We start from the raw sequence: 26,727 nt of genomic DNA, 5'->3' as shown, positions 1-26,727 counted from the left end.
GCCATCAGCCTGATGTGATCGCAGTGGAAGAGTAAGTCCTGGGCTGCACAGAGACTGCATAAAATCAGTTTGTGCAGCTCTGCTACACATGCGATCGCATACTTGCACAGCGAAAATACACTCCCTTGTAGGTGGCTATCTAATCGCAGGACTGCAAACATCGCTGCCTACTGATCAGAGCTGAATGACCCCCTTAGTTCACACCAATTAGGTGTTTCAAGTCCAGATTATACATTGCTTTTCAGGTCTATAGTTGTCAGATATTGCATTTTAGAAATATTTTTAAAACACACAATGCAGCTAGACAAGGGCGTAGCTACTATAGGTGCAGGCAGTGCAGCTGCTATGGGGCCCAGAGCTGAGAGGGGCCCACCTTCCCTGTCACAGTTACATGTGTTATATAAATTTTTTGCCATTGGGTGGTACATAGGGGTCCTTTCAATCTTTTTCCTTGGAGCCTGCAATATATCTAGGTATGCCGCAGGACCTGCTCATTGTAGTGTGGTATAAAATTAACTGGAGGGCATTTTAATGTTATATAATATGAATCGGAGCACTGTAATGAGGCAAAATATGAATGGGGAGCACAGTATATCATAATGTGAATTGGGTGTACTGTGCGGCATAATGTGTACTGGCAGCTCTGAAATGTGAAATAGGGTGAACTTAAGCACTACTGCGATTCATAAAAGAAACTAAGGCACTATTATGGTGCATAACATTAAATAAGGCTCTACTATGGTTCAGAAAATGAACTAGCGCACTATTAAAGGGCATAAATTTAACAACTGCTGCAGAGAAGTGTCTCTCTAGAAGCATTTGGATGGGGGTCCCTTCAAAATGATGCTATGGGGCCGACAAAGTTCTGGCTACGCCCCTGCAGCTAGTTCAATTTAGCTAATTTTCAAAAAGTCACATTAGTTCAAGGCATTACATATTCAGTGCTTGGCCCCCCTCAAGAAATCAGAATCCAGAGACTGTGCACTTGAATTATGCATTATACATGTGGTACCTTATACTGCACATGACTATTGTGTATTTTATATAGTGCATTCCTGTTATTAATCTGGTACATTATTATGCATGCACTAGCGATATTTACTATATAAATATATCAAGGGGCCCAGCCCGTGCACTCTCTAATGGTTAGAATGTATACAAGAGAAAGGTTGCACTAGTCATGTAATATTATAGAAAAAGGCCCCCTCAAATTCCAGATAAGGTATAAATATAAATATTCTGTGTAGGGGGGTGCTACCTAGGCAACGTAAAGGTCAATTACACATACAGAGAGAAAAAGAGAAATTTGCCTTATAGTGGTGCACATAGTTACCTATAAAACATAACTTTTATTTCATATGGTGTATAAAAACTTGCGAAATATAGGATAAAAGATACATATAAGTGAAAAGAATAGTAAAAGTGTTTAAAATATGACTCCCCACACACTGGGTATCCGCTAAGTTCAGAAACTGGTATATTAGGTACAGTATATCACCATGTAAATGCCTGTATATGTTTCATAACAATAAATGCCATGCAGTATCAACCTTATTTGTGTGTTTGTCTTTATTTTACTGTATTGCCACGCTGGCCCTTAATAGACACATAAAAAGCAGCAATGTGTATTCAGTTTGATATCTGATAATGTTTATATCTCTCACAATGCACTATGTGGGGTATAAATACTAAGCTCCCGATTTTGATCGATTATGTGTTTTTTCTTCAAAGTGTCATCTTGGGAATTTACTAAACTAAAATCTCGGCAGTGAATGATTACTCTTGTGGGTATTTTTTTTGTAGTAGAACTACAGGTACCAGTGGGCCCGTTTCCCCCCCCGCATGCTGGTACTTGTGGTTCTCCGAGTACCAGCTTGCGGCGGAGGCTTGCTGGGACTTGTAGTTCTGCTACAGAAAACAATATTCTTTCTTTTTACACAAAAGGATATCACCCTCCCATCCACCGCCCACAGATGGGGGGGACAGCCTTGGGCTTCACCCCTGGTCCTTGAGTGGCTGGAGGGGGGGACACCTTGATTTAAGGGATCCCCTCTCCTCCAGAGTACCCCAGACAGGGGTGACTAGTTGGGGATTTAATGCCAGGGCTGCAGGGACCAATATAAAAGTGTCCCCCGGCTGTGGCATTATCTCTCTGACTAGTGGAGCCCAGTGCTGGTGTTAAAAATACGGGGGACCCCTACGTTTTTTGTCCTCTGTATTTTTTGAACCAGGACCAGGCGCAGAGCCCGGTGCTGGTTGTTTAAATATGGGGGAACCCCAGTCATTTTTCCCCCTGTATTTTTACAACCAGGACTGGCTCAAAGAGCCCGAGGCTGGTTATGCTTAGGAGGGGGGACCCCGCGCAATTTTTTTTTATAATTTTTAACTCTTTCTTCACTTCTCAATACACAATGAAGCCCTGCACGGATCTCACACTAATCACTCCCGTAAAACACTTCCTGACATTACGAATGACATCGACAGTGGAAAAAATGAAAATGCAGAATACGACAGCATAGTAAATGAGATGTAAAAAAAACAAAAAGTTGCAAATTCTCACTACCGATGTCATTCATGTTTAATCTCCCACCAAATCCGACAATTACGAATCTTAGTAAATATACCCCTGTGTGTCTTATTAATTATCATCAAATGACAGAATAGTATGCTAGGAAATAATCCTACACTGCCTCCTCCTTTGGTATAGCTGTCACTCTATATCGTTCGAGTAGGAGGGGGAAAAGAATACTGATGTTAATATCCTGTATGAGGTTCCTACAGTGTGCGTATAGCATTGCGCATATTGGTTTTAGATCCGTGTCTCCATATAGGTTTGTCCGACCTATCAATATATTGCTTTCCGTGTAAACCACTTCTATAATTTTCTGAGGTTTTATCCTGATGTCTGTCACGGATTAAACTCAGCTCATATTAATTCAATACTTTCTAAAGAGATGGTGAGTCAGTATATGTAATATCACTAATCACGGTCTTATATAATGGTCTATATACCTCAATATGTCGCCAGTATACTGGACTGTTAAATGGATAATACTCTGTAGCTTCCCAGTATCCCCCCCCCACTTTAAACGATATACTGGATGTAATCAGGGATACAGAAATGTGCCCAATATCAGACACTTATTTATATATTTGTAACTGTGTATATACCACCTAAAATCCCCAATCCAGGGATATGTTATCGCAATATATTGGTGTGTCTTATCTGCAGCGTTGTTGGGTCACTTCTCTGTAATTCATACATAAATATTGGTAACTGAACACTCTCTCTAATGGTTAGCCAAGCCTCTCTGGAGAGGCTAAACATGGGCCCTAAATATGGGCCCCTACTACTGCATTCCCCCGGTGGGCCCTTCATGCCCCAGTCCGACACTAAATATTTCTTATCTTACCTCTGGTATGAGTAGTTCTCTTGTATGAAGTCAGTAATAAACTTCCTCGTGACTTTTCTGTGCTGTTGTTGAGGCGTTCCTATCTTTATATTTTAACTTTTTGTTTGAATAACTGAAGCACTCTGTTTGTAGTACATGCTGTGCTGAAGTGCTCTGTTTGTAGTACATGCTGTGCTGAAGTGCTCTGTTTGTAGTATATGCTGTGCTGAAGCGTTCTGTACATGCTGTCCCCAGAGCCTTTTTAGATTGCGAAAAGCTGCTTTCTGATGTTTGCTGTAGTTTCATAACTGGGAAAATTATATATTATCTGTATAAATTGTTTATACATTTACTTAGCAAAATTGTAAAAAATGTTCAGCAAAGTATTTTTATAGCAAGGTGAATTGAGGGTACAGTATGTCTATAGAAATGTCTATACAGGTAGGTCCTTATACACGTAGCCTCAATACGATATATGGCGCAAGATGCCTGGCATGACTGAGCTACTCTGAGACGTGTAGCGTACCCTCTCTATATTTTAATTATTTAAATCATATTTGCATTGCAGACGAGCGAATCACCACTCACTTCTCACTATTGGCTGGGCTGCAACTTTAACTGCAAAGGAATTAATTTGAAACACGTACAAAGTTGCAGCACAATGGAACTTGGCGCGAGAAAAAGACACAGTCGCTGTATCATAACACTTAGTAATAGTATTCAGATTCAGTCAGGCCTGGTTTGGCCATTACCTTAACGGGTGGGGGAGAGGGGGGGGCAAGAGGTGCGCAGGCTGCCTGACATCTGTGGCCCCACCCCTTTAGCGCATCACCCGGTCACGGCTTTTTGTGCATGACAGGCAGCCGGCGGGTGACATGCTAGGTGGGTGGGGCAAGAGGTGAAAGGCGGCCCGCACACGAACCAGAGCTACTAGCGCATCCGCTATCGAGAAGAGGCCCAGCTCAAAGGATGTATACGCGCAACAATGCCAGTGACATCATGCACCTCGGAGGAAGAGAGAGTGCGCATCAAGCAGGAGAGGTCAGTTCTGCAGCGTGCATTATACAGGACCACCATCAGCTGCAACTTGCCAGCCTGTGCAGTGAGGAGTGGACACACAGTGGGGAAAATGGGGCTGCCTGATGGGGGGACATGGATATCTGTCTTGTTGGGGAAGGGGGATTCTGTAGTAGGGGAAGCAGCGGGCATATTTAGACTATCTCACCTGCTTAACACAACTGGTTTTAGATTATTTACGGAATTGTCACAAACTAATAATTTAGCAACCGACAGTTTCTGGGTATACCTACAGATTCAACATTATGCCAATCTCTGCACCTGGCCGTACTAGAAATTGGCACCCTACCCCTTTTGAACGCATATGTTTATCAGATACAACTCATAGGCATTTGATATTTCAATTATACAAACAGTGTATAGCCAGTCATTCACTTCCATCCCCTTCATTTGTGATGTGTTGGCACAGAGATCTTCAAAGGGAACTCACTGAAGATCAATGGTCCTGTATATTTCACTACACCTTCGCTAGTTCACCTTCTATTCAGGTTCTAGAGACACAATATAAGATCATGTCCAGATTGTACCGTTGCCCTGAACGAGTTCATCAGATGTTTCCAGCTGTATCTGCCTCATGTTGGAGATGTGGACAGTTGTTGGGTACGCCTATCCATAGATGGTGGCAGTGTCGGGGTCTGACTGGATTCTGGCAACATGTTCAAACAATAACCCGCCAAATAACTGGCATACCAGTCCCTGACACCCCAGAATTCTGGCTCATCAAATTGATGGAAATCCCTCTTTCTCAATATAAGAGATCACTATTACGACATCTGGTGAACACGGCTATGGCCACTATACCGTGTTTTTGGAGATCTGCTCAACAACCCCCCATATCCCGCTGATTTCAAAGATTTGACTTTTATATGGCAATGGAAGAACTTTCTATATACCCACTATCATCCTCTTCTCTCTTTATGGCTACCTGGTTTGAGTGGCTTAGATTTAAAGAATCTCCCACTTATAAAAACCATATGACTGCAGTTGTAACACCTACATCCTACAGCCACGATGATGAGTTCCCCTCTCTTTCCTCATTTTAATCCTGCCCTAACATTTATACTCTTTTTTTTCATATCTCCCCGTCTGTTATAAGTTACTATCTTTCCTCTTTTCTACTCCACTAGGATTTGATTAGTTTTTTCACACATTACCATGTCGCATATATTGAAATGTTCTCTACTATTTTATTGCGTGCAGTGTTTCTAATGACTACTGTATATTATTGGTGACATATCTTTTTAATGTCACCATTGGCTGTAACTATTGAAATGATCAACACCATGTATCATTGTATATTACATCTTTCTATTATTAATTTAAAAAAAAGATTGCGAAAAAAATATTCCCCGATAGGTCAGCACCTAGTGTTCTTTCTTTTTTATTGTATCTGGAACAGTGGTGGCATATGTGTATCTGGCACTGTGGGGGCATATGTGTGTCTGGCACTGTAGGGGCATCTGTGTATCTGCCACTAATGGGGGCATCTCTGTATCTAGCACTACTGGGGGCATCTGTGTATCTGGCACTGCACTATTGGGGGCATATGTGTATCTGGTACTGCACTATTGGGGGCATATGTGTATCTGGTACTGCACTATTGGGGACATCTGTGTATCTGGCACTGCACTACTGGGGGCATACATGTATATGGCACTGCACTATTGGGGGCATATGTGTATCTGGCACTACACTGCTGGGGGCCTATTTGTATCTAGCACTGTACTACTGGGGTCATTATGTGTATCAGGCAATATTGGGGGAATATGTATATCTGGCACTCTACTGGGGTCATTATGTGTATCTGACACTGAACTGGGGACATTATGCATATCTGGCACTCTACTGTGGTCAGTATGTGTATCTGCCACTGTACTGGGGACATTATGTATATCTGGCACTCTACTGGAGTCATTATGTGTATCTGGCACTGAACTGGGGACATTATGCATATCTGGAACTCTACTGGGGTCATTATGTGTATCTGCCACTGTACTGGGGACATTATGTGGGGGGGTGAAAATATATTTATAGTTTGATATCATAATGTAAAATTGAAAGGCCATGCACATGGGGGGCTTCAACATTTCTCGAACAGGGTGCTAGTAGGCATGGAGCTGGCACTGAGGAGGATGAAGGTTATATGGTGCTAAGGGTATATAACCTATATCTTAGGGGGTGTGGGTATTCTGTGCTAGGAGAGATGGTCTGTCTGAGTAGCAGGGGGTTATTTTATGCTATGGGGAGATGATAAGTTGTCTCAGGTGGAGGAAGAATCTGTACTAGGGAGAGATAATCTGTCTGACGTGGAAGGGTGTTATATAGTTCTAAAGGGAGATGATCTATGAGAAAGAGGGTATTCTATCTAAGGAAGATGGTGATTTATCTAGGGGCAGTAGCGAATTTACCACAAAACAACACAAGTAGCCGCTTAGGGCCTGGCTTGTCGCAGTCGGCCATCGACTTTGGTATTTAATGGTAGTGATACCAGTCTGTCTCCTCTCATCTACAGTGGAGTGCTACTGTGTTGTGCTGCATGTGCACAGGGAGAGGAGGCAAGAAGGTGAGGTTATTCCATAGTAGAGTACACTAATATATATAAGAATTGAAGTTGAGGGGCTGGGGTGGAGTGTGTGTGTGTGTGTGTGTGTGTGTGTGTGTGTGTGTGTGTGTGTGTGTGTGTTGGGGGGGGGGGGGTTGGATCCAGCGGCAGGTCCTTGCTTTGATGGTAGCAGCAGCATCAGGTCCGGTGGTCTGGAAGGGGTCTTATTTAGTTATTAACAGTTTCTTATGTGGTGCAACAAATTTGGTTACACTTTACAATCGGAAACAATGATAAAACAAAACTGGGTAATAATAAACAGTCATAGAGGTAGGAAGGCCCTGCTCGCAAGCTTACAATCTATATAATTGGGGCTCACATAAAGTTGGATGTATTTGTGTATTCTGTGTGTAAAATATTCATTTCTGTACTGCACAAGGACATAAAAAAGACGTGTGTCCATAGGCTATCTCGGTATCATCTTGCACTTATGGCTACTTATGCTTAGAGAGGCAGAATGGGCGTGGGTAGAGGCCAATATGTTTTCGGTGAATACAGTAAGGGCATGTTCATGAAAATGCAACCAAGACAGGTCTGAAAAACAGAAGCATACTGTGTTTGTCTCTTGCTCAACCTATGCTTCAAAATATGATGATGATGATGATGATGATGATGTCTTAGCCGCAGGTCCGGTGAGTGTGGTATCGGTAGGTCTGGGAGGAAGTGTTAATGGTTATGGCATTCCTTATTTTTAATAGAGCACAGGTTCTCAAACTCAGCCCTCGGGACTCCAAACAGTGCATGTTTTCCAAGTCTCCTCACAGAATCACAAGTGAAATAATTGGCTCCACCTTTTGAAATGTGTTAGTGAGCAATGAATACACCTGTGCCCTCAGTGTCAGACTGGGGCATGAAGGGCCCACCGGGGTAATGCAGTGGTAAAGGCCCACATTTAGGGGTGTGGCCAGTCTCCAGATGGGGTGTGGCCTGCAACCCTGTGTGCACCTGCTAGGTGACCTGGATAACATGAGTTGTTTGGGGTCCTGGGGACAAGCTTGAGAACCACTGTAAAAGAGTATAGCATGAAGTAGCTATAATTGCTTTAAAATGTATTTAGTGCGTGTGCAGAGGATTAAATGTCACTCCAAGGTTAATTTCTTAACTACTTCTACATACCTCGCAACATGACCCTCTCTAGGAGGGACAAAATGCTCTGCTTCTGGATTTTTTCTCTTAATTTAATATTACCGGCACCTGTTTCGAACAGGTAATGGATAAGAAAGGTGTTTCAGCACAGGTGATGGCAATCATAAATTAAGAGGGAAGTCCAGGAACAGAGCATTCTGTCCCTCCTGGAGAGGGTCATGTTTGGAGGCATGCATCTAGAATATTTTCCAGGGCCATTTTTATTTCCCAGTCTGCCCCTGGATTCAGTCATTCAAACCCAGATGTACAAATGTCACACATCTAATTCATCAGTGCAATCTAGCAAAGGTTTGTCGCTTGCAGTTTTTTTTTTTTTTTTTTTGCTAATAAGATGCACATTTTGAGTGAGAAAGACATCATACCTCCCAACATGACCCTCTCCAGGAAAGGTATTTCAGCACAGGTGATGGCAATCATAGATTAAGAGTGTAGTCCAGGAGCCGAGCATTCTGTCCCTCCTGGAGAGGGTCATGTTGGGAGGTATGGGTATGAGACCTTCTTGCAGCCAAGTCAACTGGGACCCGGCGCACCGAGAGATGCTTTTTGCCATGACTAAAGCCACATTGCATGATGACACATCTGTAGGTATAGTTTTGCAGACATGTAATTACATACCTCCTAACGGGAGCCCGATCGCCGGCATACAGAAGACCACCCCTCCTAACATGAACCTCTCCAGGAAGGACACAATGCTCTCCTCCTGGACTTCCATTTTAATTTATGATTTCCATTACCTGTGGTGAAACACCTTTCTCATCCATTAACTTGTTCAAACAGGTGCCAGCAATCGTAAATTAAAAGAAAAATCCAGGACCAGAGCATTCTGTCCCTGCTGGAGAGGGTCATGTTGGGAGGTATGTAATTATGCCTGTTTTCTGCCGAATCTCCTGCACTAAGTATACAGCTGGAGCAAGCATACACTGATAATGATGATGTGGCACCCCACTAGAGCCCATCATTGTTTACTGTGTTAGGGGACCCCAACACAGTTGCTGATACTGCAGGGGTTAAATAGACCTCCTCTTCCAGGTGACATCAGCAGCCACGGACGGAACACGGCAGGCATTAGGACCCAGGACGTCCCTGCAGCATATGGGAAGTGCAGGAAGCCTGGGTCCTGTGTGATTGGCTGGTGCAGAGTGGAAAGAAAAAGAGGCGGGCATCACGCCGAGAGAGTGCAGCGGTGTGCCCCCTGTGGAGACAGACTGTTAGGAGGTGCACTACATTGCTGGAGAGCCATACAAACAATGCAGAGAGCTCTGAGGAGAGCCGCACAAAGTGGGGCTACCCAGCACTAAGGGGTCTATTTACTAAGCCTTGGCTGGAGATAAAGTGGACAGAAATAAAGTACCAGCCAATCGGCTCCTAACTGTCATTTTTCAAACCCAGCCTGTGGCATGGCAGTTAGGAGCCGATTGGCTGGTACTTTATCTCCATTGACTTTATCTCCATCCAAGTCTTAGTAAATAGACCCCTAAGAGAGCACGTGGAGGGAAGTGTGGCATGTGCTCAGAGACCATGGTGAGAACACAGGAGCCAGCAGGGTGTCACGGGAGAGTCGCCAGCACCAGATCGTGGATGGAAGCTGAGAGACAGACACCACTGAGGGCCCACGCTGGGAGGCAGAGTGTACACTTGGAGCGGGTGAATAGAAACTGGCAGCTGGGGTGTGAACCAAGGGCTGGAGTGGGGAAGCGGTGGTATGTGGACCCATCGCTAGCCAGTCAGCCACTTAAATAACAACCTCTAAAAATACCAGACCCAGTACGAGTCCAGAGAAGTCAGGGCAATAGCCTATATTGTAGACCTCGGCAGAGAGCCACTTGATCCCCCATTTGTACCCCTTGGCCCGCTCATGGAGAGACTTATCAGGCACAGACTTAAGCCAGTTAACCACTTCCAAGCCACACATGAGCTTTACTAACTAAACAACCGCAAGGAGGAGAGACTTGTACCTGCTAGCCAGTGAGATACCAGACAGCTTAAGGGATAGCAGTCATACCCAGTGTGCCAGTCAGGCTGATATCTCCTGTATGCTAAAAGATCTTACACCACTTTACGTGCTAATGTTTGCCTTTGCCCCTCTCTGCTTCTAGAACTATTCTCATTTGCTTGCTTAACTGTTAGAGAATGGAGCTGCACAGCTTCCAGAAAAACTCTCTGCATGAACTGCTTTTTTAACTACTCTTGTTATTACTAAAGGGGTTTATTTCACTACTTTGCTATTCACTGCTACAAAACTGCCTAAATGTATTGTCACACACTGACATCAGCCAGCTTTCATCTGCTTGCTTCTTAATAAGGAATTGACCTGCTCTGCTTTCCATACCAATTGCATGCTACTGACTGCTGTAGACTGAACTGTGTAACTTGCATGCAACTGCGATTCTTGCTACTGCTTACTTACTGCCTGTGCTTATCCTCCCCACTAAAGTCATTCATTATCAGGCAGTAGACTTTATTTGTTAGGGACATCTACATATGAAAAGTTTTCTCGGGTTCATAGACTGATATATATTGACACTTATGCCTACACCTGGTGGACACGTATACACACACAGACACACACACACACACACACACACACACACACACACACACACACACACACACACACACATTGCAGTAATACTTAGAAAGCACAAGTCACTTTTGTTAATAGAATTCATTCTCCTGTATTGCGAGATCTGATATATGCAAACTGGTGATAACATTCCTTGTAACTGTCATGGTTGTATACTCTTGTATTGCTAATCCTTTTTTATGAAAGAGAAGCTTGACCAAGTTAAAGCCACAGTGGTGACCAACTTTTTCCAGATAAATAAACGTACAGTCACCGTCCAAACGTCACTGTTTTCGCACAGCAGCTTATCAGGTCTGAACTGCGCATGCCAGACAGCTGATGGCCATCTCAGCCCAGCGATCGCCTCTGCCTGATTGACAGGCAGAGGTGGTTGCTGGGCAGGAGGGGGCAAGCTGGCGGCATTGGGCCGCCGTTTTAAGGGCGCGGTCTGGGCAATGCAGGCGGGCCGTGGTGGCTGTGTGATATCACATGCAGCCTCTGCAACCTGGACAGCGACGGGTAGCTCCCTGCCAGCGTGCAGGAGCTGTGCTGGTAGGGAGCTACTCGTCAAGAACAAAAGCATCTCCACCGTGCAATGCTTTTGTACTTGTGTGGGGAGGGGGTATTAGGGCCTGACATGCGGGGTGGACTAGCCCTGTGCTGGGCGTCCCCCCGCATGTCTGTGTAACTGATCGTAGCTGTGCTAAATTTAGCACATCTACGATCAGGTCTGAATTAGGCCCCTAGTCCCATGTACACAATGCAGGTCTTATTATAGCATACATGTTCAATCCTTATCAGCCTCTTAGCTTGTCAAAGCCTTAGCCACCACCCCTGGAGGGTTAGGGTAGGGTTAAAATACTTACTCTCTCTGATGTCGGGATCTTCAGTGTTGGGATGCTGCTGTCGGCAGGGTCGGTGTAACGTTTCTCTGCGCCATAGGCAAAGATTTTGCTTACTGCCCCCAATATCCATTTTCAAGCACCTTGCATACTTCACATTTCACATTCACATAAACAGCACTGACATAATCAGGACCGCTCATTCTAATTGTAAAGACTCCAACTTCTTTTCCATTACATTATAACTGCAAAGGGTAAAGTTTCTCACAGGACTATTAGGAGGTATAAATTAGAGATGAGCGGGTTTCGGTTCTCAGAGAACCGAACCCTACCGAACTTTGCTTTCCGAGCCCGGATCCGAGTCTGGCTTGGGTTTTCCCACCTGATTCGGAAACCCGAACGCGGCAAAACGTCATCATCGCACTGTCGGATTCTCGCGGGATTTGGATTCCATATAAGAAGCCGCGCGTTGCGGCCATTTTCACTTCAGTCTCAGAGTGTGTATAGAGAGGACGTGTCCTCAGTGTTCAGTGTCTGTGTGTTGGGGCGGGAAAATGGGGTGACAAGTGTTGTGCCGCTCAGTCCAGTCCAGTGTAGTCACTCAGTGTATTGTGCTGCATCAGTCCAGGCAGTCACAGTGTTGGTATTCTCTGCTACCATATATCCAGGGTAGCTGTAAAGTGGTGCTGTGTTGTGCAGACCAGTCCAGTGTAGTCAGTGTATTGTGCTGTATCAGTCCAGCCATTCACAGTGTTGGTGTTCTCTGCTGCCATATATCCAGTGTAGCTGTAAAGTGGTGCTGTGTTGTGCAGACTAGTCCAGTGTAGTCAGTGTATTGTGCTGCATCAGTCCAGCCAGTCACAGTGTTGGTGTTCTCTGCTGCCATATATCCAGTGTAGCTGTATAAAGTGATGCTGTGTTGTGCAGACCAGTCCAGTGTAGTCAGTGTATTGTGCTGCATCAGTCCAGCCATACACAGTGTTGGTGTTCTCTGCTGCCATATATCCAGTGTAGCTGTAAAGTGGTGCTGTGTTGTGCAGACCAGTCCAGCGTAGTCAGTGTATTGTGCTGCATCAGTCCAGCCAGTCACAGTGTTGGTGTTCTCTGCTGCCATATATCCAGTGTAGCTGTAAAGTGGTGCTGTGTTGTGCAGACCAGTCCAGTGTAGTCAGTGTATTGTGCTGCATCAGTCCAGCCATACACAGTGTTGGTGTTCTCTGCTGCCATATATCCAGTGTAGCTGTAAAGTGGTGCTGTGTTGTGCAGACCAGTCCAGCGTAGTCAGTGTATTGTGCTGCATCAGTCCAGCCAGTCACAGTGTTGGTGTTCTCTGCTGCCATATATCCAGTGTAGCTGTGACAATTCTAAATTCCTTTGTCGTATAAACAACCCGTTATGAAGTCTAAGAACACTGTACGCTGTTTGCTTAAGAAGTACCGTAAGGGTACGCTATCTGCGTAACGATCGCTCAGCCGTAGGCGAGGCGCTCAGGCGTCACGTTCGCTCGCGGCCCAGTGATCACAGGACACGTTATTGGCTATGACTAGAGTAATGATTTGCTATGGCGTAGCTTACGCTCGAGACCACGAGGAGGTCACCAGCGGTGCAGACGCTCACAATGCTATACCTTTATGTCTAAACCTTATACCAATGAAATACACAGAATACCTTAATGTGAATACAGGGTGTAAGTGCAACCTTGTGTAACCTGACTAACTACAAAGCTGCTTGAGCGTTACCGACGCTCAAGTGAACACTTAACACTATAGAAAATACACAGATACTGGTTTAGGGTCCAAAGCCTATTAACTGTATTATCTCTAATATACTTGTATAAAGGGGATAACAGTACAAATGATACACTACAATATAACAGAGACTTCCTAACCACAGAACTAAACAACAAATACAAAAAGACAATACTACTCTGACCTAAATGCAATACAATACAATACTATGAGAGATATAAGAGAAAAGAGGAGAGAGAGAGAGAGAGAGAGAGAGAGACGGAGAGAGATGAGAGAAATTGGCTCACAGAAAGACAATGATTACGGAGAGAAAACTTACGCACAAAGGGTATGATCGCATGCGCCTCGATATCCAGCTCCCGGCTATCAGCAGATAACCGTTGATGAGAGAGTGAAGTAGGATATGGTCGGCCTGCCTATTTATGCCCCACACACAATGCAATCTCATAGTCCCTACAATCCCATTGTCCATTGGCCGAAGGAATTCGGCCCTGCATCATAACAAAAGGTCATAGGGTGATTCATACAGGTGGGCTGTGACGATTTCCAACAGCTCAGGTGGGTGGGAAACTAGGTTTCCCGCCGCATACCTGAGTATGAGTAAATAATAGAAATGGACATAAACTTCTTATGTCCATAACTATTCGCACGAGCGATTAATACGCTCCAAACCAACACCGGAATATTACTAATTAAATACTCTTCCGATGGGTACCAAACACTGCTGTATGATTCCTGTTAGACCCTTCGTACAATACAAAGAGGGATTCCTTTAAACAGGGACCTTCTATATTAACCAAACTTTCAGAAACTATCAAAGGGATCATGATCTATAAACTACATTAATTGTGAAAATATGTAACGAATGGGTCGCACGCTACGACTACATAAACTCTACCGTAAATACGCATACCGCGCCTGCGAGTGCACGCTATTGCGGGTATGCGCAGTCACGGGAAAGCGCACGCATGCGCAGCATGTACCAGTGTGCGGTGCAAATATGGCAGTGTGCATAGAGACATTTTTTTCTGACTTTGACAGTCCACCCTTTGGCAGTCAATAATAACTGCCACCTTCTAAAATATTTAAGGAGAAAAATGTAAGTCAGGGGTTAATTGATTTCCATGGTGGGGTAAGGAAGAAGAGAGGAGTAGGTGTGAAAAGGGTATGACCTAGTGAGAAAGTAGAAGCATGTGTGTATGAGTCCATGTTTGGAGGGTCATGTATCATCGTGCCGTACGTGTGGTAAATCAAGCTTCGAGGTATTGCGAAGTATACATTTGAATTCCTTCTTATCCTGTGGTACAGGTCTGTGGATGGGCTGTCAAACTCTACCGAGCTCATTTCGGCTTTCAGTTGTAACAAAATGGGGATGCACATTTTAGTTGATGATACATGAATGGGGGAGGTATGTGGTTGCTGATATCTGTGCCTGTATTCCCTATCGTCTATGTGTGTCGTTACCTGAGGGTTGTAGGGATGAAGATAAAGAACACTTACGAAAAATGCAATGATATTCTATGTCAGGGAAATGTACATCTGTTGTTGAAGTTGTGTTCGGTATCTGTTGAGAGTCGTCTTCTTTGCGCTGTTTTGCTCCTTAGGCATGAGCAACAAGCTTTGTCAGTGCCATCAGATTTACAAAAAAAATGTTGGGCTAGCGTGAGTTTAAAAGTACTAGGGAAACTGGGGATCCATGGCAAAGTTCATCAAGTGTCCATATCATAGGTTGTCAAAACTTCATCTTTGGTGCTTGTCTGTTGTCTGTATACATCTCGTCTCGTCAGCTTCCTCGTCCAAGGGGGTCTTTGTATCTTGGAAGAAACGGACCGTATAATCGCATTTTCATCACATTCTGGTTTCTATCATTGGGTCATAAATCAAATCCAGGTTAATTACGGTTTCCTCACTCCTCAAGCTCATCACTTTTGTACTTTGTTTGCACCTCATTAAAGCCTGCCCGCATCTAAATATCAATCCAATCGATATAATGACACCCAAGATACATAGTAGAAACTTTCCAACATCCATTATGACTCCTTGAGCCCAGTCTCCTAAACCGGAGAACCAATTTCGCGGGTTCAACCATGACACCCAACCAGTCAGCTCATTACCTACAGCAGCAAGGGTGAGATTGTGTTTTCGACGAAATTCCCACTTCAATTGGAGAATATCGTCCATCTTTTGGTCTATGACCTCTACCGGATCCTCTGTGCTATTTGTGATATACGTGCAACACTTTATGCCGTACTGTGTTGCCAATGTAACACAATATCCGCCTGTTACTGCTGTAAGATAATTAAGAACCATCCTATGCTGAACTAGTTCTGTTTTGTAAGCTTGAAGTTCTCTTCCAGTGTATCTAAACGTGTCATCATACATTTCAGTGATATTATCTAACAAATTGGCGAGTGCGGAAATGTATCTATAATTCATCACTCCTCGAGCGGTACGAGTGAAATCTAACGCTACCAGAACCTGAATCCCGGTGGATTCATGGATAAGATCAGAGGCCGGATGCTCTAACCTTTCTGACAGTTGTCTTTTAACTCGGTGCTCGTAATGAGTGTGAGTATAAGGAGCTTGGGCACCACGGTGTATGTCCTTCATTTTGTCATGTGTAACAGTCATCACTTCAGGCAACACTTTTCCAATATAACACAATCCTTCAGAGTTTGGGGCAAGCCACTTGTACGCCTTTCTCCCGCATATGAAATATGCATCATCGGGGAGAACATAAGGGACGGAGAAGGACATGATCATGTTACAAACCTTCCAGGTGAAATCTCCTGACCCTAATTCTTCCATCTGCTTAATGCACGTATCGGTTTGTACGATATGTGCACAGTATCCTGGTGATACCTCTCCAACTCTAGTAATCCTATTTCCTAAGGTATATCGATACCGGAAAGATTTTCCTCTACTGGCTATGTGGCGTACGAGCTCTGTATCTGTAGGCATTCTATCTGCTCTGTGTGAAAAGGTCATGGTAAGGTTGCTCCATGACACTTCCCAATTTCCCGGTTTTCTGGGATTGGAGATGTTGAAACATAAGAGGGACCTATCCACATGGTATTGGTGGAGCTTCAAACTAGGAGGGCTGGAGATGTTAAACCTCCGGTCCACCGGTCTCCCACCACTTAGCTCAAGTACCTCCCCTAACGTTAAAGGAAATGGTACTAGCCCTGATTTGCTGTGACCCTGAGGTACTTGAGAGCATACCCAACAATCTGTTTGGTTTAACACGTTACCCACTAAGGAGTGATAGTCACTCAATGGATGCCGGTCCATATGGATATTAAAACTGGACTGGCATTTCTTTATGCATCCATCTTCAACCAGATTATCACAGAGCCTACAGATACAATTTTCTTCAGCTAACAATCCATCACAATTTCTTCTATCGGATCGTTTTCTGATACTCGCCTTTGCTTGTTGGTTTGGTTGATCTTGGAAAACTACGCCTCCATCATCATAATCGGAACCCATTCCAGAACCTCTCTCGACCTCTATGGTACTCTCGCCGGAACAGACTGCTCTGGTCAACATCATGGTTAACATCAAAATCCGGGTCACAGTCTCTTGGGGCAAGTCCATCTTTGAGGAGGAAATAGAGAAGAATGAGAAGGGGGAAAAAGAAATTTTAAGGGAGAGGGGATGGGAAGTGGAGAAAAACAATAAAAGGGAGAAGGGAGTCGACAACTGCTTTCGGTCTTCAAGGCTCAGGTGCCGCCTCAGTCCTCCTGGAACAGACACTCCAGTGATACAACCTCTACCGTCTGTTCCTTATCACGGGACTTCTCTGGATCAGCAACCTTTTTGCAGTGGGATGAATGGACCCAAGTCTCTCTCTCAGCAACCTTCAATGCTGTGGTGCTAGTCAATAAGACCTGGTATGGTCCTTCCCATCTATCAATAAGACAACCTGAGCGTAGAAAATTTCGTATCATTACATAATCCCCAGGTTCAATGTCATGACAATTACTATCTGGTAAATCAGGAATCACCAACTTCAGATTATCATTTTGACTCCTCAACTGCTTACTCATGTTAATCAAGTACTTTACAGTTACTTCATTGTTACATTTCAAATCATCCTGAGGGTTAATCATGACATGCGGTTGTCGACCAAACAAGATTTCAAAAGGAGACAGATTAAGAGGGGACCTGGGAGTGGTTCTGATGCTATACAAAACAATGGGTAAAGCTTCTGGCCACGTCAATCCTGTCTCTGTCATTACTTTACTCAATTTATTTTTAATAGTGCTGTTCACTCTTTCAACCTTCGCACTCGCCTGTGGACGGTACGGAGTGTGCAGCTTACTATCAATTCCCATCAACTTACACATTCCTTGAAAGACATCACCTGTAAAATGGGTACCCCTATCACTTTCAATGATTCTAGGGATACCATATCTACATACAAATTCCTGCACAATTTTCTTAGCTGTAAACATAGCGGTATTTGTAGCTGCTGGAAAAGCTTCGACCCAATTCGAGAAAACATCTATACAAACAAGTACATATTTCAAATTTCGACATGGGGGTAATTGAATGAAGTCAATTTGTATTACCTGGAAAGGGCCGCCGGCAGGTGGGATATGGGATGGTTCTGTAGGTATTGCTTTTCCAATATTCTTTCTCAGACAGGTAAGGCATGACATTGCTCTTTTACTCGCATGAGAGAAGAATCCTGGGGCGCACCAGTATGCTCTTACCAATTTGCACATCCCCTCCTTGCCTAGATGAGTCAGCCCGTGAGCTGCTTCAGCCAGACATGGAAGGTATGCCCTGGGGGCCACTGGTTTACCATGTCCATCCGTCCAGAGCCCTGAGGACTCCTTTTGCTTAATGGAAAATATTTTATTCCATTTAACAACGGCTGGGAAATACTCCTTTAGCTGTAAATTTATCCTTTTTACATTATCCTTGTTGTACACGTCTGTAAGCGGTACATCTTTATCCAATGCGCAGTCAACTAAGAATTGAGTTGCGTCGACATTGGAAGGTAAACAAGCTCTTAGCAGTATCTGCCAATCCTTGTTGTTGGGTTCTACAGTGTTACCTAGATCCCTGATGTATTTTTGGCTAGCAACTAAGTCCTTCCTGGGGTCAGGAAATTCGGACACTATTGTTCTTAATTCCATTCTGGAAAATGGAGTGTACATGGCAATGTTCCTTATGGGAGTGGCTCCAGACACATCTGTTTTTCCATTGGGAACTGCTATTACCCTTACAGGAGCAATTCTAACAGCCTCTTCCTGTGTAGATTCTACAGCTTGTTGTGGTACAATTGTTTCAGTGTAGTGCATGGTGCCGTACTTACCCGTTGACACGACCTCACCTATCCCTCCGCTAGGGGCTTTCACTAATCTCGTGGGTGTCGCTGTGCCTACTGTGGTCTCTGCTATGGTGGCTGCAAGAGAGAGAGCTGAAATTGTTGCCGAATCTTCTTCTTGATCACACTCCTGAGGAAGGTTCAAAACAGGGTACATCTTGCACGGGTTAATACTTGCATGAGTTATTTGGTTAACATCATTAACATTTACAGGGTTACTAAGAGTTTGTGTTTTACAACCCAGTGCGTTTCTCTCCGCAATCAACTTCTCTCCTGCAATGTATGGTGGAGGAGGAGCTGTGGCTATCAGCTTCCTGACTGCCCCAGATCCTGCCGCCAGAGCCAAACCTCTCTGTATCTCACCTTCCTGGTGCCATAACTGTAAATAATCATGATGTTGAATTCGTCTCTTTGTTGATTTTACGAGACATATCCTCCTCCTTAAATTTTGTAACACTTCTGGACTGAAGCTACCTATTCTTGGGAATTTGTCCCTGTCTTGTACAGTCATTCTTTCCCATTCATCACATAAAGATTCGGTGTGACTTCCATATTTTTCACACATTACATATCGTGCCGACCCAACTGGTCGGTTCACAGAATCAACCTGAACCAAGGTTGATCGCCCCCTACCTGAGCAACTGGCCCCCATAGTCTGCAGGTGTTGCTTAGTCCTCCTTGGATTTCTGTATCAAGGTTTTCAGCAAGCCTTTACAGACAACCAAATTACTCCACAGTAGGCCGGCGGTGGCGGTTTACCGAGTACCCCACTCACTCGCCCACCTCGACCAATACGACCTGATCACACCGACGTGGTGCTGGCGTACTCGATACAGGGCCCTACCAAAAACCTTCTGTTTACTGGAACATATGAGGGTTACCCGCAGGACACTTACTCTTTCCAGTAAAGGTGGGGTTGCTAGATAGTTCCTGAGTGACCAGCGAACTTCCCTTTAAAAATAAAAAATTACACAAATCACGTCAGAATGTACAAATAGCGTTTGTGACCACTTTACTCTAATGGTATTAGGTCAGATTACTAACTACTGCACACAATTACGTGCGGTCCAATCGTTCAGTACATAAGCACTACCTGTTATGTACTGAGAGATTTAATGGAATCGATGTTTCCGGCCGCGATTCCTTCAGCAAGAGCTTATGGCCTATATGGGTTCTGCACCAACGCCCCCAGGGGTTGTGCCACTGGACTTTTATAGCGGACCTCTTTAGTACCTTACGACCTCCTGGTCTTGTTACCTTATGGTCCGCTATACTCTAATGCTCAAATATTATTTAACCAGGGATGCCTCCCTAGCCACCGTATATGTCACTTACACGTATGTCCCTTGACGAGTACCCGACTTTCCTTTTGGTTCCACCTTAAAGTTGTATAAACTTATGTATAAAAACACACTCACTCAACACATGTACACTTTTGTTTCTATATCTATTTCTGCGCAGAAATTGTCTTCAGTCCAACAGTGTTACCAATTAGGAGCAGGATCTGTTAAACTAAATTTCAGATTTTTCCAAAAATAGATTTGCGTTATTTACCGCTTCGCGTTACTTATCGCTGTGCGTTACTTATCGCCTTTGCGTTAATTATCGCTTTGCGCTAATTATCGCTTTGCGCTAATTCACCTTTTTCGTGACTTTGAGCTACGTGGGCGTAACCGGACGCTACGTTGCGTAATGTACGCTGCGTGCGTCTGCCTTTTGGATTGCGTACGCTAGTCTTTGTTAGCGACACATGTACGCAATGCAAAGATCCACCGTAACACAATATATACTTTTATCAATGTAAATGATCCCTGATCATCTACCGCAATCCACACTGACTGCCTTGTCTCCTAGACAAATCGTGTGTTGTTCTATACTTTAACTATTACCTCTACTATGAAATAACAGCAAATCTCTTTTTAGCACTTTCTATCAACTATAAAAATTGGCAAACAGGAATAGTGATATACGAAATTGAAAAAGAAATGCAGATAAATGTATGCGTGCGTGTATACGCAAGACAGAAGAGAAATAAAACAGTTTTAAAAGACACAAGCGTTTTGTTCTTACTTCCGGTTCCCGGATTCCTTCAGCACTCTTTATCTAAGCGAAGCAAGCAGACGCTTATCCCGTCAGCACTGCGAGACAACCTCCCACCCTTTGCTGGAGGGATAATGTCTGCTGATCTACCTAGTGCAGATATGAGAAGGATCGGACGAGTCCCCAATTGACAATGCTAAATTCCTTTGTCGTATAAACAACCCGTTATGAAGTCTAAGAACACTGTACGCTGTTTGCTTAAGAAGTACCGTAAGGGTACGCTATCTGCGTAACGATCGCTCAGCCGTAGGCGAGACGCTCAGGCGTCACGTTCGCTCGCGGCCCAGTGATCACAGGACACGTTATTGGCTATGACTAGAGTAATGATTTGCTATGGCGTAGCTTACGCTCGAGACCACGAGGAGGTCACCAGCGGTGCAGACGCTCACAATGCTATACCTTTATGTCTAAACCTTATACCAATGAAATACACAGAATACCTTAATGTGAATACAGGGTGTAAGTGCAACCTTGTGTAACCTGACTAACTACAAAGCTGCTTGAGCGTTACCGACGCTCAAGTGAACACTTAACACTATAGAAAATACACAGATACTGGTTTAGGGTCCAAAGCCTATTAACTGTATTATCTCTAATATACTTGTATAAAGGGGATAACAGTACAAATGATACACTACAATATAACAGAGACTTCCTAACCACAGAACTAAACAACAAATACAAAAAGACAATACTACTCTGACCTAAATGCAATACAATACAATACTATGAGAGATATAAGAGAAAAGAGGAGAGAGAGAGAGAGAGAGAGAGAGAGACGGAGAGAGATGAGAGAAATTGGCTCACAGAAAGACAATGATTACGGAGAGAAAACTTACGCACAAAGGGTATGATCGCATGCGCCTCGATATCCAGCTCCCGGCTATCAGCAGATAACCGTTGATGAGAGAGTGAAGTAGGATATGGTCGGCCTGCCTATTTATGCCCCACACACAATGCAATCTCATAGTCCCTACAATCCCATTGTCCATTGGCCGAAGGAATTCGGCCCTGCATCATAACAAAAGGTCATAGGGTGATTCATACAGGTGGGCTGTGACGATTTCCAACAGCTCAGGTGGGTGGGAAACTAGGTTTCCCGCCGCATACCTGAGTATGAGTAAATAATAGAAATGGACATAAACTTCTTATGTCCATAACTATTCGCACGAGCGATTAATACGCTCCAAACCAACACCGGAATATTACTAATTAAATACTCTTCCGATGGGTACCAAACACTGCTGTATGATTCCTGTTAGACCCTTCGTACAATACAAAGAGGGATTCCTTTAAACAGGGACCTTCTATATTAACCAAACTTTCAGAAACTATCAAAGGGATCATGATCTATAAACTACATTAATTGTGAAAATATGTAACGAATGGGTCGCACGCTACGACTACATAAACTCTACCGTAAATACGCATACCGCGCCTGCGAGTGCACGCTATTGCGGGTATGCGCAGTCACGGGAAAGCGCACGCATGCGCAGCATGTACCAGTGTGCGGTGCAAATATGGCAGTGTGCATAGAGACATTTTTTTCTGACTTTGACAGCTGTATAAAGTGATGCTGTGTTGTGCAGACCAGTCCAGTGTAGTCAGTGTATTGTGCTGCATCAGTCCAGCCATACACAGTGTTGGTGTTCTCTGCTGCCATATATCCAGTGTAGCTGTAAAGTGGTGCTGTGTTGTGCAGACCAGTCCAGTGTAGTCAGTGTATTGTGCTGCATCAGTCCAGCCAGTCACAGTGTTGGTGTTCTCTGCTGCCATATATCCAGTGTAGCTGTATAAAGTGATGCTGTGTTGTGCAGACCAGTCCAGTGTAGTCAGTGTATTGTGCTGCATCAGTCCAGCCATACACAGTGTTGGTGTTCTCTGCTGCCATATATCCAGTGTAGCTGTAAAGTGGTGCTGTGTTGTGCAGACCAGTCCAGTGTAGTCAGTGTATTGTGCTGCATCAGTCCAGCCAGTCACAGTGTTGGTGTTCTCTGCTGCCATATATCCAGTGTAGCTGTATAAAGTGATGCTGTGTTGTGCAGACCAGTCCAGTGTAGTCAGTGTATTGTGCTGCATCAGTCCAGCCATACACAGTGTTGGTGTTCTCTGCTGCCATATATCCAGTGTAGCTGTAAAGTGGTGCTGTGTTGTGCAGACCAGTCCAGTGTAGTCAGTGTATTGTGCTGCATCAGTCCAGCCAGTCACAGTGTTGGTGTTCTCTGCTGCCATATATCCAGTGTAGCTGTATAAAGTGGTGCTGTGTTGTGCAGACCAGTGGTAGTGTCCTGTGTCATCAGTAATTCCAGTGACGATATACGCTGCTGCTATATGTCCACTGCTGCAGTATAATAATTATAACAACAACCTGTTGTGCTGCATCAGACCAGTGGTAGTGTCCTGTGTCATCAGTCATTTCAGTGATGATATATGCTGCTGCTATATGTCCACTGCTGCAGTATAATAATTATAACAACAACCTGTTTTGCTGCATCAGACCATTGGTAGTGTCCTGTCTCATCAGTCATTCCAGTGATGATATACGCTGCTGCTATATGTCCACTGCTGCAGTATAATAATTATAACAACAACCTGTTGTGCTGCATCAGACCAGTGGTAGTGTCCTGTGTCATCAGTCCAGTGGCGGTTCTTGCCACGGGCAAGCAGGACTTTTGCCCGGGGCGCCGCCTTCCGGAGGGCGCTGGCGCCATCCGGAGGGCGCCGCACCGTGGCAAGATCCGCCACTGCTGCCCGCTGTGTCCCCCGTCCGCCTCCGCTGCCCGCTGCCGTCCCCGTCCTCGGCGCCTCCTGTGAAGGGAACTAGACGCTATGCGTCTAGTTTCCCTTCGTGGAGAGTAACTGCTGAGCGGTGCGCGATGACATCATCGCGCACCGCACAGCAAAGGTCCTCTCCAAGAAGGGAACTAGACGCATAGCGTCTAGTTTCACTTCGTGGAGAGGACCTTATGCTGTGCGGTGCGCGATGACGTCATCGCGCACCGCTCAGCATTCAAGCGGCGCTTTCAATGTACAGGGGGCGTGACTCACCACGCCCCCTGTATTAGGCCACGCCCCTTTCCTGCCCGGGGCGCTCTGCGCCCTTGAACCGGCACTGCATCAGTCATTTCAGTGATGATATATGCTTTTTTTTTGCTAATAAGATGCACATTTTGAGTGAGAAAGACATCATACCTCCCAACATGACCCTCTCCAGGAAAGGTATTTCAGCACAGGTGATGGCAATCATAGATTAAGAGTGTAGTCCAGGAGCCGAGCATTCTGTCCCTCCTGGAGAGGGTCATGTTGGGAGGTATGGGTATGAGACCTTCTTGCAGCCAAGTCAACTGGGACCCGGCGCACCGAGAGATGCTTTTTGCCATGACTAAAGCCACATTGCATGATGACACATCTGTAGGTATAGTTTTGCAGACATGTAATTACATACCTCCTAACGGGAGCCCGACCGCCGGCATACAGAAGACCACCCCTCCTAACATGAACCTCTCCAGGAAGGACACAATGCTCTCCTCCTGGACTTCCATTTTAATTTATGATTTCCATTACCTGTGGTGAAACACCTTTCTCATCCATTAACTTGTTCAAACAGGTGCCAGCAATCGTAAATTAAAAGAAAAATCCAGGACCAGAGCATTCTGTCCCTGCTGGAGAGGGTCATGTTGGGAGGTATGTAATTATGCCTGTTTTCTGCCGAATCTCCTGCACTAAGTATACAGCTGGAGCAAGCATACACTGATAATGATGATGTGGCACCCCACTAGAGCCCATCATTGTTTACTGTGTTAGGGGACCCCAACACAGTTGCTGATACTGCAGGGGTTAAATAGACCTCCTCTTCCAGGTGACATCAGCAGCCACGGACGGAACACGGCAGGCATTAGGACCCAGGACGTCCCTGCAGCATATGGGAAGTGCAGGAAGCCTGGGTCCTGTGTGATTGGCTGGTGCAGAGTGGAAAGAAAAAGAGGCGGGCATCACGCCGAGAGAGTGCAGCGGTGTGCCCCCTGTGGAGACAGACTGTTAGGAGGTGCACTACATTGCTGGAGAGCCATACAAACAATGCAGAGAGCTCTGAGGAGAGCCGCACAAAGTGGGGCTACCCAGCACTAAGGGGTCTATTTACTAAGCCTTGGCTGGAGATAAAGTGGACAGAAATAAAGTACCAGCCAATCGGCTCCTAACTGTCATTTTTCAAACCCAGCCTGTGGCATGGCAGTTAGGAGCCGATTGGCTGGTACTTTATCTCCATTGACTTTATCTCCATCCAAGTCTTAGTAAATAGACCCCTAAGAGAGCACGTGGAGGGAAGTGTGGCATGTGCTCAGAGACCATGGTGAGAACACAGGAGCCAGCAGGGTGTCACGGGAGAGTCGCCAGCACCAGATCGTGGATGGAAGCTGAGAGACAGACACCACTGAGGGCCCACGCTGGGAGGCAGAGTGTACACTTGGAGCGGGTTAATAGAAACTGGCAGCTGGGGTGTGAGCCAAGGGCTGGAGTGGGGAAGCGGTGGTATGTGGACCCATCGCTAGCCAGTCAGCCACTTAAATAACAACCTCTAAAAATACCAGACCCAGTACGAGTCCAGAGAAGTCAGGGCAATAGCCTATATTGTAGACCTCGGCAGAGAGCCACTTGATCCCCCATTTGTACCCCTTGGCCCGCTCATGGAGAGACTTATCAGGCACAGACTTAAGCCAGTTAACCACTTCCAAGCCACACATGAGCTTTACTAACTAAACAACCGCAAGGAGGAGAGACTTGTACCTGCTAGCCAGTGAGATACCAGACAGCTTAAGGGATAGCAGTCATACCCAGTGTGCCAGTCAGGCTGATATCTCCTGTATGCTAAAAGATCTTACACCACTTTACGTGCTAATGTTTGCCTTTGCCCCTCTCTGCTTCTAGAACTATTCTCATTTGCTTGCTTAACTGTTAGAGAATGGAGCTGCACAGCTTCCTGAAAAACTCTCTGCATGAACTGCTTTTTTAACTACTCTTGTTATTACTAAAGGGGTTTATTTCACTACTTTGCTATTCACTGCTACAAAACTGCCTAAATGTATTGTCACACACTGACATCAGCCAGCTTTCATCTGCTTGCTTCTTAATAAGGAATTGACCTGCTCTGCTTTCCATACCAATTGCATGCTACTGACTGCTGTAGACTGAACTGTGTAACTTGCATGCAACTGCGATTCTTGCTACTGCTTACTTACTGCCTGTGCTTATCCTCTCCACTAAAGTCATTCATTATCAGGCAGTAGACTTTATTTGTTAGGGACATTTACATATGAAAAGTTTTCTCAGGTTCATAGACTGATATATATTGACACTTATGCCTACACCTGGTGGACACGTATACACACACACACACACACACACACACACACACACACACACACACACACACACACACACACACACACACACACACACATTGCAGTAATACTTAGAAAGCACAAGTCACTTTTGTTAATAGAATTCATTCTCCTGTATTGCGAGATCTGATATATGCAAACTGGTGATAACATTCCTTGTAACTGTCATGGTTGTATACTCTTGTATTGCTAATCCTTTTTTATGAAAGAGAAGCTTGACCAAGTTAAAGCCACAGTGGTGACCAACTTTTTCCAGATAAATAAACGTACAGTCACCGTCCAAACGTCCCTGTTTTCGCACAGCAGCTGATCAGGTCTGAACTGCGCATGCCAGACAGCTGATGGCCATCTCAGCCCAGCGATCGCCTCTGCCTGATTGACAGGCAGAGGTGGTTGCTGGGCAGGAGGGGGCAAGCTGGCGGCATTGGGCCGCCGTTTTAAGGGCGCGGTCTGGGCAATGCAGGCGGGCCGTGGTGGCTGTGTGATATCACATGCAGCCTCTGCAACCTGGACAGCGACG

The 26,727-nt window shown here is 45.0% G+C and overlaps 1 protein-coding gene across 2 annotated transcripts in view; it reads right to left on the bottom strand.

Annotated features, from left to right (window-relative positions):
• LOC134966455 (indolethylamine N-methyltransferase-like) overlaps positions 1 to 3,583 on the bottom strand; it is a 143,702-nt gene extending 140,119 nt beyond the window's left edge. Inside the window, exon 1 of one of the 2 annotated variants that reach the window (XM_063943211.1) lies at positions 3,414 to 3,583. The gene's annotated coding sequence lies outside the window, so the exon portion shown is untranslated. The remainder of the gene's footprint in view (positions 1 to 3,413) is intronic. The other variant, XM_063943210.1, reaches the window with a different exon arrangement.
• Positions 3,584 to 26,727: the final 23,144 nt, after the last annotated feature.

Source organism: Pseudophryne corroboree, chromosome 10 (assembly GCF_028390025.1).
Source record: "Pseudophryne corroboree isolate aPseCor3 chromosome 10, aPseCor3.hap2, whole genome shotgun sequence".
Lineage (NCBI taxonomy): Eukaryota > Metazoa > Chordata > Amphibia > Anura > Myobatrachidae > Pseudophryne > Pseudophryne corroboree.
Note: the sequence above shows the minus strand (reverse complement) of the source record. Positions and strands in the feature narration are given on the sequence as shown.